At 31.6% G+C, this 17,500-nt stretch overlaps 1 non-coding gene across 1 annotated transcript; it reads left to right on the forward strand.

Annotated features, from left to right (window-relative positions):
* The first annotated feature begins 12,283 nt into the window (after positions 1-12,283).
* Positions 12,284-12,371, forward strand: TRNAS-GCU (transfer RNA serine (anticodon GCU)). Its single transcript has one exon. It is a non-coding gene; the product is annotated as a tRNA-Ser (tRNA).
* Positions 12,372-17,500: the final 5,129 nt, after the last annotated feature.

A 17,500-nucleotide genomic window follows, 5' to 3' on the forward strand; every position in this document is an offset into this window, starting at 1 on the left:
GTCAATCTATTGGAGAACCGGGCACTCAACTAACATTAAGAACTTTTCATACCGGCGGAGTATTCACGGGGGTACTGCAGAACATGTACGAGCCCCTTCTAATGGAAAAATAAGATTCAATGAAGATTTAGTTCATCCCACACGTACACGTCATGGGCATCCCGCCTTTCTATGTTATATAGACTTGTATGTAACTATTGAGAGTGAAGATATTATACACAACGTGACTATTCCACCAAAAAGTTTTCTTTTAGTCCAAAATGATCAATATGTACAATCAGAACAAGTTATTGCTGAGATTCGCGCAGGAACATATACTTTCAATTTTAAAGAAAGGGTTCGAAAACATATTTATTCTGACTCAGAGGGAGAAATGCACTGGAGTACCGATGTATACCATGCACCGGAATTTACATACAGTAATGTCCATCTCTTACCAAAAACAAGTCATTTATGGATATTATCAGGAGGCTCGTGCCGCTCTAGTGTAGTCCCTTTTTCGTTTCAAAAGGATCAAGATCAAATTAACGTTCATTCTCTTTCTGTTGAAGGAAGATCTATTTCTAGTCTTTCAGGAAATAATAATCAAGTAAGACAAAAATTCTTTAGTTCAGATCTTTTTGGTAAAAAAAAAAAAGAAAGCGGGATTCCTGATTATTCAGAACTTAATCGAATCATATGTACGGGGCGTTGTAATCTCATTATCCTGCTATTCTCTACGAAAATTCTGATTTATTGGCAAAGAGACGAAGAAATAGATTCATCATTCCATTCCAATCGATTCAAGAACGAGAAAAAGAGCTGATGCCTCCTTCCGGTATTTCGATTGAAATACCCCTAAATGGTATTTTTCGCAAAAAGAGTATTCTTGCTTATTTTGATGATCCTCAATACAGAAGAAAGAATTCAGGAATTACTAAATATGGGACTATAGGGGTGCATTCAATCCTCAAAAAGGAGGATTTGATTGAGTATCGAGGAGTCAAAGAATTTAAGCCAAAATACCAAATGAAAATAGATCGATTTTTTTTCATTCCCGAAGAAGTACATATTTTGCCCGAATCTTCTTCCATAATGGTACAGAACAATAGTATCATTGGAGTAGATACACGAATCACTTTAAATACAAGAAGCCGAGCGGGCGGATTGGTCCGAGTGGAGAGAAAAAAAAAAAGGATTGAACTTAAAATCTTTTCTGGAGATATTCATTTTCCTGGAAAGGTGGATAAGATATCCCGACACGGTGGTATCTTTATACCACTTGGAACGGCAAAAAAAAATGCTAAGGAATCAAAAAAAAAATTGAAAAATTGGATCTATGTCCAATGGGTCACACCTAACAAGAAAAAGTATTTTGTTTTGGCTCGACCCGTAATCATATATGAAATAGCAGACGGTATAAATTTCGTAACACTTTTCTCCCAGGATCTGTTGCACGAAAGGGATAATCTGGAACTTAAAGTTGTCAATTATATCCTTTATGGAAATGGCAAACCAATTCGGGGCATTTATGGAACAAGTATTCAATTAGTTCGGACTTGTTTATTGTTGAATTGGGACCAAGACAAAAAAAGTTCTTCTGTCGAAGAGGGCCACGCTTCTTTTGTTGAAGTAAATACAAATGGTCTGATTCGAGATTTCCTGCGAATCAATTTAGTCAAATCCCATATTTCGTATATCAGAAAAAGGAAAGATCTGTCAGGTTCAGGATTGATCTTTGATGACAGGTCAGATCCCAACAATATCAATCCATTTTATTCTATTTATTCCAAGGCAAGGATTCAACAATCACTTAGTCAAAATCAAGTAACTATTCGTACGTTGTTGAATAGTAATAAAGAATCCCAATCTTTGATAATTTTGTCATCATCTAATTGTTTTCAAATGGGTCCATTCAACGATGCAAAATATTACAATGTAATAAAAAAAGAATCGATGAAAAGAGATACTCTAATTCCAATTAGGAATTCCTTGGGGCCTTTAGGATTAGGAAGAGCCCCTCAAATTTCGAATTTTTATTCATTTTACCATTTAATAACTTATAATCAGATCTCGGTAACTAAATATTTACAACTTGACAATTTAAAACAGACTTTTCAAGTACTTAAATATTATTTAATGGACGAAAATGGTAGAATTTATAATCCCGATCCATGCAGTAACACCGTTTTGAATCCATTTAATTTGAATTGGCATTTTCTCCATCATAATTATTGTGAAGAAACATCTACAATAATGAGCCTTGGGCAGTTTATTTGTGAAAATGTATGTATAGCCAAAAACGGACCGCAACTAAAATCGGGTCAAGTTCTAATTGTTCAAATTGACTCTGTAGTAATAAGATCAGCTAAACCTTATTTGGCCACTCTGGGAGCAACTGTTCATGGCCATTATGGAGAAATCCTTTACGAAGGAGATACGTTAGTTACATTTATATATGAAAAATCGAGATCTGGAGATATAACGCAAGGGCTTCCAAAAGTGGAACAAGTGTTAGAAGTTCGTTCGATTGATTCAATATCGATGAACCTAGAAAAGAGGATTGAGGGTTGGAACGAGCGTATAGCAAAAATTCTTGGAATTCCTTGGGGATTCTTGATTGGCACTGAGCTAACTATAGTGCAAAGTCGTATCTCTTTGGTTAATAAGATTCAAAAAGTTTATCGATCTCAGGGAGTGCAGATTCATAATCGACATATAGAGATTATTGTGCGTCAAATAACATCAAAAGTGTTGGTTTCAGAAGATAGAATGTCTAATGTTTTTTCACCCGGAGAACTAATTGAATTGTTGCGGGCGGAACGAACAGGGCGCGCTTTGGAAGAAGCGATCTGTTATCGAGCCATCTTATTGGGAATAACGAAAGCATCTCTAAATACCCAAAGTTTCATATCAGAAGCAAGTTTTCAAGAAACTGCTCGAGTTTTAGCAAAAGCCGCTCTCCGGGGTCGTATCGATTGGTTGAAAGGTCTGAAAGAGAACGTTGTTCTGGGGGGGATGATACCCGTTGGTACTGGATTCAAAGGATTAGTGCAACGTTCAAGGCAACCTAACAACATTCCTTTGGAAACCAAAAAGAATGATTTATTCGGGGTGGAAATGAGAGATATGTTGTTCCACCACAGAGAATTATTTTATTTTTTCATTTCAAAGAATTTACACGATACACCCAAACAATTATTGCGAGGATTTAATGATTCCTAAGAGCAGATTTTAACTATTTGCGGTCATTTTTTTTTTTATTTGGTAATAATAAATAATAGTAATTTAGAATAGAAAGAAATTAATGGCGTGAATCATGTATCAACGACTAATATCCGTTAGAGGTAGAAAAGAAGGTTCCATCGGAACAATTATTTATTTCTATTTCAGGGTACCTCCTCTTAAAACAAAAAAAAAAAAGAGACGAAGTGTGGGGAGAGAAATGACAAGAAGATATTGGAACATAAATTTGGAAGAGATGATGGAAGCAGGAGTTCATTTTGGTCATGGTACTAGTAAATGGAATCCTAGAATGGCACCTTATATCTCCTCAAAGCGTAAAGGTATTCATATTATAAATCTTATTAGAACCGCTCGTTTTTTATCAGAAGCTTGTGATTTAGTTTTTGATGCAGCAAGTAGGGGAAAACAATTCTTAATTGTTGGTACCAAAAAGAAAGCAGCTGATTCAGTAGCACGGGCTGCAATAAGGGCTCGTTGTCATTATGTTAATAAAAAATGGCTCGGTGGTATGTTAACGAATTGGTATACTACGGAAACGATACTTCATAAGTTCAGGGACTTGAGAATGGAACAAAAGATGGGGAGACTCAACCGTCTTCCGAAACGAGATTCGGCTATGTTGAAGAGACAATTATCTCACTTGCAAACATATCTGGGCGGGATTAAATATATGACGGGATTACCCGATATTGTAATAATCGTTGATCAGCAAGAAGAATATACGGCTCTTCGGGAATGTATCATTTTGGGAATTCCAATGGGAATTCCAACGATTTGTTTAATCGATACAAATTGTGACCCCGATCTTGCAGATATTTCGATTCCAGCAAATGATGACGCTATAGCTTCAATCCGATTTAATTCTTAACAAATTAGTATTTGCAATTTGTGAGGGTCGTTCTAGCTATACGAAATACGTGATTAATAATAAGATATAAGATAAATAAATTATTTGGGGAACTCCATAGATTTATGAAATCGGTTACCATTCCTTAATCGCACAAAAGAGATACAAGTCATAGGGGTATTATGTGATTAGTTAATATACAAAATATATAATTCAAGTAGGCAAGTCGAAAAATAGATGGTTGAATCAAAATAATTCTTTTTAAAGTTCTATTTCCTTCAGAGGGCAATATGAATGTTCTATTATGTTCTATCAACACACTACTAAAAGGGCTATACGATATATCTGGTGTGGAAGTTGGCCAACATTTCTATTGGCAAATAGGAGGTTTTCAAGTCCATGCCCAAGTACTTATTACTTCTTGGGTTGTAATTGCTATCTTATTAGGTTCAGCCATTATAGCTGTTCGTAATCCACAAACGATTCCTACTGACATTCAGAATTTCTTCGAATATGTCCTTGAATTCATTCGAGACGTGAGCAAAACTCAGATTGGAGAAGAATATGGCCCATGGGTTTCCTTTATTGGAACTTTGTTTCTATTTATTTTTGTTTCGAATTGGTCAGGTGCTCTTTTACCTTGGAAAATCATACAGTTACCTCATGGGGAATTAGCCGCACCTACAAATGATATAAATACTACCGTTGCTTTAGCTTTACTCACGTCATTAGCATATTTCTATGCGGGTCTTACCAAAAAAGGATTAGGTTATTTCGGTAAATACATTCAACCAACTCCAATCCTTTTACCCATTAATATCTTAGAAGATTTCACAAAACCCCTATCACTTAGTTTTCGACTTTTCGGAAATATATTAGCTGATGAATTGGTAGTTGTTGTTCTTGTTTCTTTAGTACCTTTAGTGGTTCCTATACCTGTCATGTTACTTGGATTATTTACAAGCGGTATTCAAGCTCTTATTTTGCAACTTTAGCTGCGGCTTATATAGGCGAATCTATGGAGGGTCATCATTGACTTGTTTTCGAAATAGGCTTTTTTAGCTTAAGACTTACGCAATATATGCGCGTATCACGATAATCCGCTTAGGGAACATAACATATTATATATAAATATATATAATCTATTTATAAATATATATAATCTATTTATATATAATAAATATATAACTAAGATATATATACTCTCTAGAGAGTAATAGTAAAAAAAGCTTAATATCTTAGAGATATTAGGGAGTTGCAACAAACAGGGAAGTAAAAAAAGGAAAGAGATCTAAAGATCTTTTTCCTAAAATTCAAGTTCGGTCCATTTATACCCCCTCCAATGAATATTCTCTTTCTATTGTTTTGTTGATTTAATTCGAATATTCAATATTATTAGCTATTAGTAATCATAATCTGAATAATAATTTTGACGGGATTACTTATAGTATTACTACAATGTGCTATTAAAAAAAAGATGTTATTGTTATATAGAATGATGCCCATTCAAGTTGATTTCATCCAATTCAACGATTGACCAAAAGAGAATTTTAATAAATAATAAATTACATTAACTTAAATCAATCAAATACTGATATTTCGACGCAATGATTCGATCTAACGAATTTGTACATGTAGATTGATTGTACCCATGTGGTCGAATAATAAAAGAAAAAATAAAGATTTACAAAAAACAAAAGTGAAATTGAAAAAAAAAATATATAGATTGGTTAGGGGAGAGAAGCCGAACTAGATGTATGTAATCTAATTGCTATAAGACAACTCTTGTGAATGTTTCGAAGAATAATTCTAGAATCCGATTGAATGTAAGATATGAATAGTTGATTTACGTTATGGAAGAAACACATGTATATGTGATATTAGATATTAATTAGATATATCTTTAGTTCATATATAACTAATAAATATCTAATACTGTGAATTTAGATAAAGTGAATATTGAATGAATAAAGAGATTAAATCAAGGAAAAAAACGAAAAATTCAAAGAGAATGGTTTGGAAAAAAGAAAGAAATGGAAGAACAAAAGTCATATGGATTCACAAAAATTATGTGAATTTAAACTAAAAAAAAAGAAATATCGAAGTAGTTCTGATGATTCAATAATATTATTACTTCAATTCAGAGTTCTTAGTTCCTTCGACTGTATAGATCTTAGCGATGGAATAATTAAGTCATAATTTCTTGGTTTATTGTATCATTAACTATTTACTTATTTTGTTATGAGGAATTTATCATGAATCCACTGATTTCTGCCGCTTCCGTTATTGCTGCCGGGTTGGCTGTCGGTCTTGCTTCTATTGGACCTGGGGTTGGTCAAGGTACTGCTGCGGGCCAAGCTGTAGAAGGGATCGCGAGACAGCCCGAGGCGGAGGGAAAAATACGAGGTACTTTATTGCTTAGTCTGGCTTTTATGGAAGCTTTAACAATTTATGGACTAGTTGTAGCCTTAGCGCTTTTATTTGCGAATCCCTTTGTTTAATCCTATAACAAACAATACGTATTTTTTCTTAGTTTATTTCTTTGGACTTACTGCTCTCGCTTTTTCGAATTATATTAAGATTTCACTCCTACAATTATTTATTTGTTGGGACAATAACCCATGGGAAGTGGGAAGGACTGATTGGAGGATGAGGAGTTAGCATACCGACTCGCCTTCTTCCTTCCCCTTCTTATTCCAATGGGAAATCTTTTGTAGGAAGTGTTACAACAAACGAGATACTTCGGAATTGACATAAGGCCTGGTACCTAATTCTAATAAGATAAGTATCATTTTTTTTTTCAATTGGAAATTTCCAATTGAAAAAATCCATTGATTTATAAATCAATATATTTAATATATTTTTATATTTTGAACTCTAGTTTCATTTTCTTTCTAAAAAGAGTTAAAATAAAATATAAAATAGGAAATTGCAAAAGAAAATAAAGATATAAAGAAAGATATATAAAAAAGAAAAATAAAGAGATAATTAGTCTATCTATATAGAAATAGAAGAGGAGATCTTATGAAAAATGTAACCGATTCTTTCTTTCCTTGGGTTACTGGTCATCCGCCGGGAGTTTCGGGTTTAATACCGATATTTTAGCAACAAATCTAATAAATCTAAGTGTAGTGTTCGGTGTATTGATCTTTTTTGGAAAGGGAGTGTGTGCGAGTTGTTTATTTCAAGAATAGGCTGGATCCAACCAAACTGCACTTTTTTTTCGTTATAACTGGAAAGGTGCATGATCGCGCGAATTACTTTTGAATAAATTAATAAATCATATTTCAGAACCATAGCATTTCGCGATTCATTGGTAAATCTACTTTGATTCTCTATCAACCAATAATAATAATGTGGAACAATTACATGGTTAAAACTAAACCGTTTGAAGTCCACACCAGCAAGGTACTCTTTCTACTACTAGGTTAATATTTTAATGTTAATATGAAAATGGTTTCAAATGAATAGTTAGAAAGTTTTTTCGATATAGAACACTCATGTCGATAAAATGATTTGAACCCTTTATCTTTAATTTTTATTTTTGCAATTGGAAAAAATTATGAGTATTTCAACCCCTCCTTTTTATCCAATGCTGAATCAACGACCTACGTATAAATTAAGAAGAATTCTTTGGATTTGAAAAAAAAAAAGAAACAACGTTGCTGACAATTATTTGTTTGGTCAGAAGAGTCCTCCGAATATTCTGGTCTTGGATTAGTGATCAGTTTTGAGATCTTTTTTGAATATGAATAGAGAAGGGAGGATAGGCTCATTATATTCAAAAAAAAAATATGGGAATTTCTCATAAATAATTGAAGTAATTGGGCGCGAGAGCCAAATGAATCGAAAGATTCATGTTTGGGTTCGGGAAGGGATCGTGGAAGTTTTGAAATAAATGGAAAGATAATCTACTTTCATTAAATGATTTATTAGATAATCGAAAACAGAGGATCTTGAAGACTATTCAAAATTCAGAAGAACTGCGCGGGGGGGCCGTTGAACAACTGGAAAAAGCCCGGGCACGTTTAAGGAAAGTGGAAATGGAAGCCGAGCAGTTTCGAGTGAATGGATACTCTGATATAGAACGAGAAAAATTGAATTTGATTAATTCAACTTATAAAACTTTGGAACAATTAGAAATTTACAAAAATGAAACCATTCATTTTGAACAACAAAGAGCGATTAATCAAGTCCGACAACGGGTTTTCCAACAAGCCTTACAAGGAGCTCTAGGAACTTTGAATAGTTCTTTGAACAACGAGTTACATTTACGTACCATTAATGCTAATATTGGCATGTTTGGGACGCTGAAAGAAATAACCGATTAGTCCTTCTACTGTAGGCATTATTTTTTTTTGAAAAAAAAAATAATTAAATATTAAATTAAGAAATACTCATGGTAACCATTCGGGCAGATGAAATTAGTAATATTATTCGTGAACGTATTGAGCAATATAATAGAGAAGTAAAGGTTGTAAATACCGGTACCGTACTTCAAGTAGGCGACGGCATTGCCCGTATTTATGGTCTTGATGAAGTAATGGCGGGTGAATTAGTAGAATTTGAAGAGGGTACAATAGGTATTGCTCTAAATTTGGAATCAAACAATGTTGGTGTTGTATTAATGGGTGACGGTTTGATGATACAAGAAAGAAGTTCTGTAAAAGCAACAGGAAAAATTGCTCAGATACCAGTAAGTGAGGCTTATTTAGGTCGTGTTATAAATGCCCTAGCTAAACCTATTGACGGTCGAGGGGAAATTTCAGCTTCTGAATCTCGGTTAATTGAATCTCCCGCTCCTGGTATTATTTCTAGACGTTCCGTATATGAGCCTCTTCAAACAGGACTTATTGCTATTGATTCGATGATCCCTATAGGACGTGGTCAGCGAGAATTAATTATTGGAGACAGACAGACCGGTAAAACAGCAGTAGCCACAGATACGATTCTCAATCAACAAGGGCAAAATGTAATATGTGTTTATGTTGCTATTGGTCAAAAAGCATCTTCTGTGGCTCAGGTAGTAACTACTTTACAAGAAAGGGGAGCAATGGAATACACGATTGTGGTAGCTGAAACGGCGGATTCTCCGGCTACATTACAATACCTCGCTCCTTATACAGGAGCCGCTCTGGCTGAATATTTATGTACCGTGAACAACACACTTTAATCATTTATGATGATCCGTCCAAACAAGCACAGGCTTATCGCCAAATGTCTCTTCTATTACGAAGACCACCGGGTCGCGAAGCTTATCCAGGGGATGTTTTTTATTTGCATTCACGACTTTTGGAAAGAGCCGCTAAATCAAGTTCTCATTTAGGTGAAGGAAGTTGACTGCTTTACCAATAGTTGAGACCCAATCGGGAGATGTTTCGGCTTATATTCCTACTAATGTAATTTCGATTACAGATGGACAAATATTCTTATCTGCCGATCTATTCAATGCTGGAATCAGACCTGCTATTAACGTGGGTATTTCCGTCTCCAGAGTAGGATCCGCAGCTCAAATTAAAGCCATGAAACAAGTAGCCGGCAAATTAAAATTGGAATTGGCGCAATTCGCAGAATTAGAAGCCTTTGCACAATTCGCTTTGATCTCGATAAAGCTACTCAGAATCAATTGGCAAGAGGTCAACGATTACGCGAGTTGCTCAAACAATCTCAAGCAGATCCTCTCACGGTGGAAGAACAGATAATGACTATTTATACTGGAACGAATGGTTATCTTGATTCATTAGAAATTGGACAGGTAAAGAAATTTCTCGGTGAGTTACGTACTTACTTAAAAACGAATAAACCTCAGTTCCAAGAAATTATATCTTCCACCAAGACATTCACTGAGGAAGCAGAAGCCTTTTGAAAGAAGCTATTCAAGAACAAATGGAACGCTTTCTACTTCAGGAACAAGTATAATTTCTACTTCAGGAACAAGTATGTATAAAAAAATTCTTTTAGATAACTTTCTAATTTTTTCTTTTTTATTATAGTTTATATTATGAAATTATTAATATATTTCATATTCTATAATATAATAGATTTCATATTAAGATAAAATAAATTATAACTATAAAAAGAAGTTATAACTATAATATTATAATATATAGTTAAGTATAAGCGTCTCTTATTCAAATCATTCAAAATACCTAGTAGAAAGAAATATAACAAAATATATGGAAATAAATTGCGTCCAATAGGATTTGAACCTATACTAAAGGTTTAGAAGACCTCTGTCCTTCCATTAGACAATGGACGCTTTTTTTTTTTCTTAGTTTAATTGTCACATCTTTTTTCTGAAAAAAAGAATATGTGAGAGAATTCCAAAAATTGCACATTCAATTCAACGATTCGGTATATTAATTACATTAAATTAGATTAATTTACATTAATCTGATTAATTATATTATTTTTATATTATTTAATATATTAATATAATTAATGTTAATTTTAATATATAATAAATATAAATGAATAAATTATTCTAGATATAATATCTATAATATATATATATTAAATCTAGAATAATAAATATAGAGATATAAGCGGGTAGCGGGAATCGAACCCGCATCGTTAGCTTGGAAGGCTAGGGGTTATAGTCGACGTTGATTCATCATTTTTAACGTCTCTAATTCAAAACCGAACGTGAAACTTTGGTTTCATTCGGCTCCTTTATGGAAGATGGATAAATTCCACAGATGTCAGATGTAAACGAAATAAAAAAAAAATGAAAAAAGAATTTCGGCCCATAACATCTATGTCAGCTTTTCCGTTTGAATGCATTCAAAACAACCCGCTTTCTAGATGATCCCTATAGAAGAGGGGGATTCTAACAATCTTTCTAGTTACTTCGTTCTCTATTTCTATTTGAAAGAATCCTTAGGAAAAGGATTTTGTTTCCACCGAGCTAAAACAATATGTCGATGTCTCTAGTAAACCAAAGTCATTGTTTAATAGCTATTTTGCTTCAATCTCTCTTATACATACAAATCATAAAATTGAAGATTTAGTTACGATTAGAAATACTCCCTTCTCTCTTTATCCATGGATACTTTACTCATACTCATTCAATTGGAAGTATTGATCCAATTTAAAAACAAATTATGTTTCGTAATTTCATAATCCAATTTTTTTTTTAATTTCTAATTGAATCTTTTGGATATAAATCACGAGAATGTCCATTCTTCCTCGAATCTTTCATTGATAGGTAAAGGATTAAATCCTTTTAAGAAATAAAGTTTTTGATCGGAATAGTAATCAAACATTCCGGAGGGACCCCTTAACTATTACGGGATTAATAGAACGAATCACACTTTTACCACTAAACTATACCCGCTACAATGTGATTATTGTATATAAATGTATCCTTTGTCGAACAAAAAAATTAGCCATAATAATTAAGAAGATAGGATCAGAAAAGAATCATGAAAATTAGAGCGTTGACGTGCTTTGTTCAAGGAGCCCGATTAAATTAGGGAAAGAGGAGTCATTTAAATAACTAAATAACACCTTTTTTGATGGGGGTGCTTTGACATTGACGGATACGGTTCGATAATGTACGCCAAAACATAAAATTCTGCAAGAATATATGGTTCCATTCTTTCTTTTTTTAATTCCAGTAAAGTAAATGGAATAAAAAAAAGAAAGATCAAATAATTAAGAAATGGCACTTTGATTCTATTCTGTATCATAGGAATCGAAATAGTCTTTATTATGATTGTTGTTGTTTCAATAACAAGTATCCTTTTTTCAAATCAAATAAATCATTTTTTCTATGATTCATTGGAACAAAAAAGGCCCAGCGAGGTACTGACCAGGCCGGGCTGTGGAATTAAAAAAAGCTCTTGGAGACGAAATCAAAGAGGTACTTTTATTATATATTAAATTATATAGTAGTAATATATAATTTATTACTTATAATATATATTATTACTATTATTACTTATAATATATATATATATAATTATAGAATTATAATTTATATTCATTGGAATAGTGGATTGGAGATATCTCTTTCGAGCCGGAATTACTTTTAGTTTCTATATTTTTTAATATTTTTTATATTTTATATGTCTAGATACTATATAATTATATATAATAAAAAGAATATAAAAAATAAAAATAAGAGGTATGGTATAAAAGAAAGAAAGACTCTTTTTTCAAACCTTACTTTTTGTGTAATGTAACATAGTAATTATCCTTTTTCGATTGGGGGAGATGGCTGAGTGGACTAAAGCGTCGGATTGCTAATCCGTTGTACGGGTTTTTCGTACCGAGGGTTCGAATCCCTCTCTTTCCGCTTTTGTCAATGACGTGGTATTTTTTATTTATCTTTCAATTTCGACGAGTCTTTTTTTTTTTTTATTTTTTTATTTAATAGTTAAAGATGTGGAATAAATAAAATCCTAAGAACATTTAAAAATCGAGCAAGGAAAACAAAAACTTTATTTTTTATTCTTCACGTCCAGGATTACGTCCTGGATCATTAGATAGGAATCCGAAGATAAAGAGAGAAACAAAGAATATCACTACTGTGTAAACAAATAGTTTGAGAGTAAGCATTACACAATCTCCAAGATCATTTTTTTGGAAAAAAAGAGAATAGATTCTCCATTTTTATACCACATATACCGCATTTTGACACCAAAAATGGTTTTTATAAAGCTAGAAATAGAAGAAATAGAAAGGAATTTTCATAAATTCATTTGTAATGTAATATGAGTCAAGTCTTTCATTAACAAAATTTTTTGCATACCCACAATATCTAATTGTGGGGGACTCTAATAGGTTCTTTCAATGTAAAAAAAGGGTCCGAATTAGTAAATGGGGTGATCTCCAGACTTATCGTGGCGATACAAGAATTTCAATATTTGAATTGAAGCTTTATACTATAAGACTTATCCGATCTTATCAATTGTTAGAATCTTTTTTTTATAATAAATCATGAATTTTTCTAGGACAGTATTCAAAATCTCATCGAAAACTTACAGCAGCTTGCCAAACAAAAGCTAAGAGAAAAAATAGCACAGGTATTACTGGCATAAAATCTACGATTGGATTCAAAAAAGCGTAGGCTTCGGGCAATTTGGCGAAGAAAAAACTATTTGAAGAAAGAGTAGAATTAAACCAGATACAGATCAAACTAAAGATATTAAGCATAACAAACGTTTTGTTTTTTTGTTTTGTTCTTGAAGATAATTGTATTTATTTTGATTGAGTTATTAATATGAGTTATTGTTATTAATAATATAAAATTAATAATTTAATAATATAATGTTATTTTTTTTTTTTAAGTTTAAGTTATATAAAAAAAATGAGTAAAAATTAAAAAATAAAAATAAGGTAGACCAAAAAACTTTTCTTTGATTTGAACTAACTCAACCAAAAATACTTCAATTCTCAAATTAAAAGAGAATAGAAGAAATCATACTTTCATACAATATCTTAATTGAATTATATGTAATGATCAATAAATTTCGTTTAATTCTATATCTAAATGTATCAAAATCCTAGTAACAATCTATTCTATAGATATTTAGACTATAATTGACGAACAACTAATAAGAATATTAGTGTTTATTAATGTCGAATAGAAATATAAAATGGGGCGTGGCCAAGTGGTAAGGCAACGGGTTTTGGTCCCGGTATTCGGAGGTTCGAATCCTTCCGTCCCAGAGCATACTTATTATATATATCATATCAGATTATATATGTCGTATCATAATACCGATTTTATATCAGAATAAAAGATTGTCTTTTTTTTTTTTTATTAAGAGTATAATAATATTGGATAGAATATGATTCTTTTTTCTTATAATGATTAATTCTTATCTGAATTATATCTTTTTCGCAAATTTAATCGTGTTCAAATAACACCAAATAACACACAGATGTAATTGAATCTATTTGTATCCAAGTAAGATGGGAACATAGATCAAAAGAAAAGAGTTTTTATTATAATATAAAAAAAAAGATCCGGGGACGGGCTTTTCATTCTATGTCCATACCTTTCATATTTAAATTAGTTACTCATAAAAATAAAAAAAAAAGCCTTACTTCTTATATCCATTGGAATTTTCAATGATGCATTCTAAATATAAATGCGAAAGCCTCTCTTTCTTTTTTCCCTATACTTTAACTTTAAATGGTGGTGCAGTCTGATTATTAATTTTCTGTGGATTTATAAATTATAAACGCGGGTGTTCGTTTGATATTGGGGTACTAATTAACTTCAATCAATAATCAATAATCAATAGGATTAACTGGTTTAAAGTAAAAAAAAAAATAGGAGCAATGACTTAATCTGGACTTGTTTTAACTTGCATTTATACAAAATAGTCTAGCACTCCCTAAACTACATATAATATAGGATTCTTTTTTGATTTATGATTCATCATCTTCATAGAATTGACGGAGTAGATAGGAGTTAATCGTCAACGAAAAATACCAATTTCAATGTCTGCGTCTGTCCGAGTATCATTAAAAAACAATCAAGTTACATACGTAACATATGTATTTTCTTTGAACCTCGTTTTTAAGTATTTTGTGGTTTCTCTAATTCTAATGAATAATTGTAAATCTATGTAACAATTGAGACAAAATCTATTATCTTATTCACTTTACCTTATTACATTACCTTAGGTAAAAATTGCAGAAAGATTATTGAATTTTTCAGGTCAAATAAACTACGCAGAAAATGAGGAAATGCTTATATGTATGTCTTGTTATCGTTCTATTTCATTGAAAACTTTATTTTATTTCAATAATTACTTTCAGAAACATTTGTTTAGTCTATATGATAGATATGGGGATCTCCTAGTTCTTTTCTTTCGATTATGATTTATCAAAAATAATAACAACCCCAATCCTTCCTTACATCAGTCTTTATTCCCCACCCCATTAAATTAATAAATTAAAAAAGAAAAAAATAGATATATTATATGGGGTAAATTGAATTCTTGTTGAGACTTCTTCAGAAACTACCCATTCATAAAAGTATAGATTACTATGTACCGACCGAACCAATGATTATTCATGATTCCATAATTGAATCAATTACATACTGGTTACAGCAACCTACTAGAGAAATGTTATGGTAAAACTTCGTTTAAAACGATGTGGTAGAAAGCAACGTGCGACTTGAAGGATATGGTCGGTTGTGGATTCTTACATCCACCATTTTTTTATATTAATTATATAGGAATGAGGGTGCTCTTGGCTCGACATCGTTTGTTCTGTTCCACTGGAAAAACCTCATTTTTTGAGGGTTGCGATGTAAATAGTACATGATCATGATGGAGCTCGAGTAAAAAGTATTGATTCATTTTTTAGGGACATGGATCTAGGGTTAGTGTTAATTAATAAGTTGAAACAACTTCGTAAGTATATTTTCGATATAGAAATCGAAAGGATCCAATTCTAACAAGTTTCAAATTCATAACGAAAATTTATTGGAATTGGTAAAACTCTTTCGATCAAAAGTGTATCACATGGGAATCAACCATTTGTATGATTCTTTGATAGAAAGAAATTGCAAAAATGGTATGTTGCTGCCATTTTTTTAAATGATTAAAGATCACCGAAGTAATGTCTAAACCCAACGATTCAAGGCAACGATAAAGAATCCTGGAACAAGTAAATACCGTTTTCAGTTGTCTCAAAAAATAGATCATAATGAAGAATCAAAATAAATTCTAAAGGAGACAGACAAAAAATGCGTGGTTAGAGACCGCTCAATAAAGGAAATGCCTAAAGGTTTTCCTTTGGATTATTTGAGAGTTATCCAACTTGAGTTAGGAGGATGTGAATACGAATGATTTTTTTCTTTTTCGGGCAAGAATAAGAAAAAGTACTTAAATCATAGTTTAATTGATTTGATGATTTGATGGATCTATTTGACATTAATTATAAATTCTATATATAGACATAATTTCTAATTTTCTTGAGCCGTACGAGGAGAAAACTTCTTATACGTTTCTAGGGGGGGGGGTATTATTCATCTACATCTATCCCAATGGGCGGTTTATCGAATCGTTGCAATTGATGTTCGATCCAGAAGAGAAGGAAGAGATCTTCGGAAAGTGGGTTTTTATGATCCGATAAAGAATCAAACTTATTTAAATGTTCCTGCTATTCTATATTTCCTTGAAAAGGGCGCTCAACCTACGGGAACTGTTCATGACATTTCAAAGAAGGCGGGAGTTTTTATGGACCTTTCTCTTAATTAACAGATTAAATTCAATTAATGAAATACAATAAATAAAAAAAAGGGGGGAGGGGGTGACTTGTATATAACTTTGCATAACCCTTTCTATACAACTCCCCCTCTCTTGCTCTATTCCTACTCAATTTATTATTACTACCATAAGATGTCGTCGTCTATAACGACAAAAATTTATTTTTATTTTAGTGAGATAAATTCATATAAGACAGATAGATAGAAAAAAGATCAAGTGAATAAATGAATGAAATAGTTGGATCTATAAATATAAAATTTTACATTATCGCTAATTCAATAATGGTTTATTTTTCGTTGAAACTTTAACTTTATTTTTTTTTATTTATTTTATTTGTTCATAAAAAAAACATGGGATTTAAGCTTACTTTTTTTACTTATATTGATTGCGTAAACCCAATCAAGATTTTTTTATACTTCTCTCCGAATTTTTTTTACGCCTATACCTTTTTGTATTTATCTTTATTAAATATGTAGTGCTAATTTAATACAAGTCATTAGTTTTTTTATTTTTAATTTCTATTTATTTATAGTTATAGTAATTAAATATTATATTGAATTTAATAAATTTAATAAATTTAATAAGAAAATATTGAATAATTTTTTATTTCAATTTATGGTTTTCTACATTATGTTCTTTTCTCAACATTAACTTTTATATTGACAACAGTATATCAAACAAATATAATCCGATCGTGAATAAATGTATATATTTATCTCTGTTCTATAGACTTGGTTTTTTATTTTACTTTATTCAAATGGTGGGTTCATTGGATTTGCTGGGATACAAGAAGTCTTTATTTTTTTTTATTAAAAAAAAATCAATTTATTAAAAAAAAATTTATTAAAAAAAAAAAAGAAATGGATAACATACGAACAAAATATGTGGTAGTCTATAAATTTTTATTTTATCTATATTTTTATCCTAATCTATATTCTTATCTTAGACGTCATTGTATTTGCATCTGATATGTTCATTTTTATGTTATGTTCAGAATCGATTAGAAATATTTTTTTTTATTTAATATTTTGATTGCGTTGTGAAATTCAATCTCTTTTTTGATTACGATTAGATCTATACATTTTGATTCGGGTTGCTAACTCAACGGTAGAGTACTCGGCTTTTAAGTGCGACTAGCATTTTTTACACATTTGTATGAAGCAACGGATTCGTCAATACCATCGGTAGAGTT

The sequence above is a fragment of the Corylus avellana genome, unplaced genomic scaffold, assembly GCF_965113065.1.
Source record: "Corylus avellana unplaced genomic scaffold, dhCorAvel1.hap1.2 HAP1_SCAFFOLD_98, whole genome shotgun sequence".
NCBI classification, from domain to species: domain Eukaryota; kingdom Viridiplantae; phylum Streptophyta; class Magnoliopsida; order Fagales; family Betulaceae; genus Corylus; species Corylus avellana.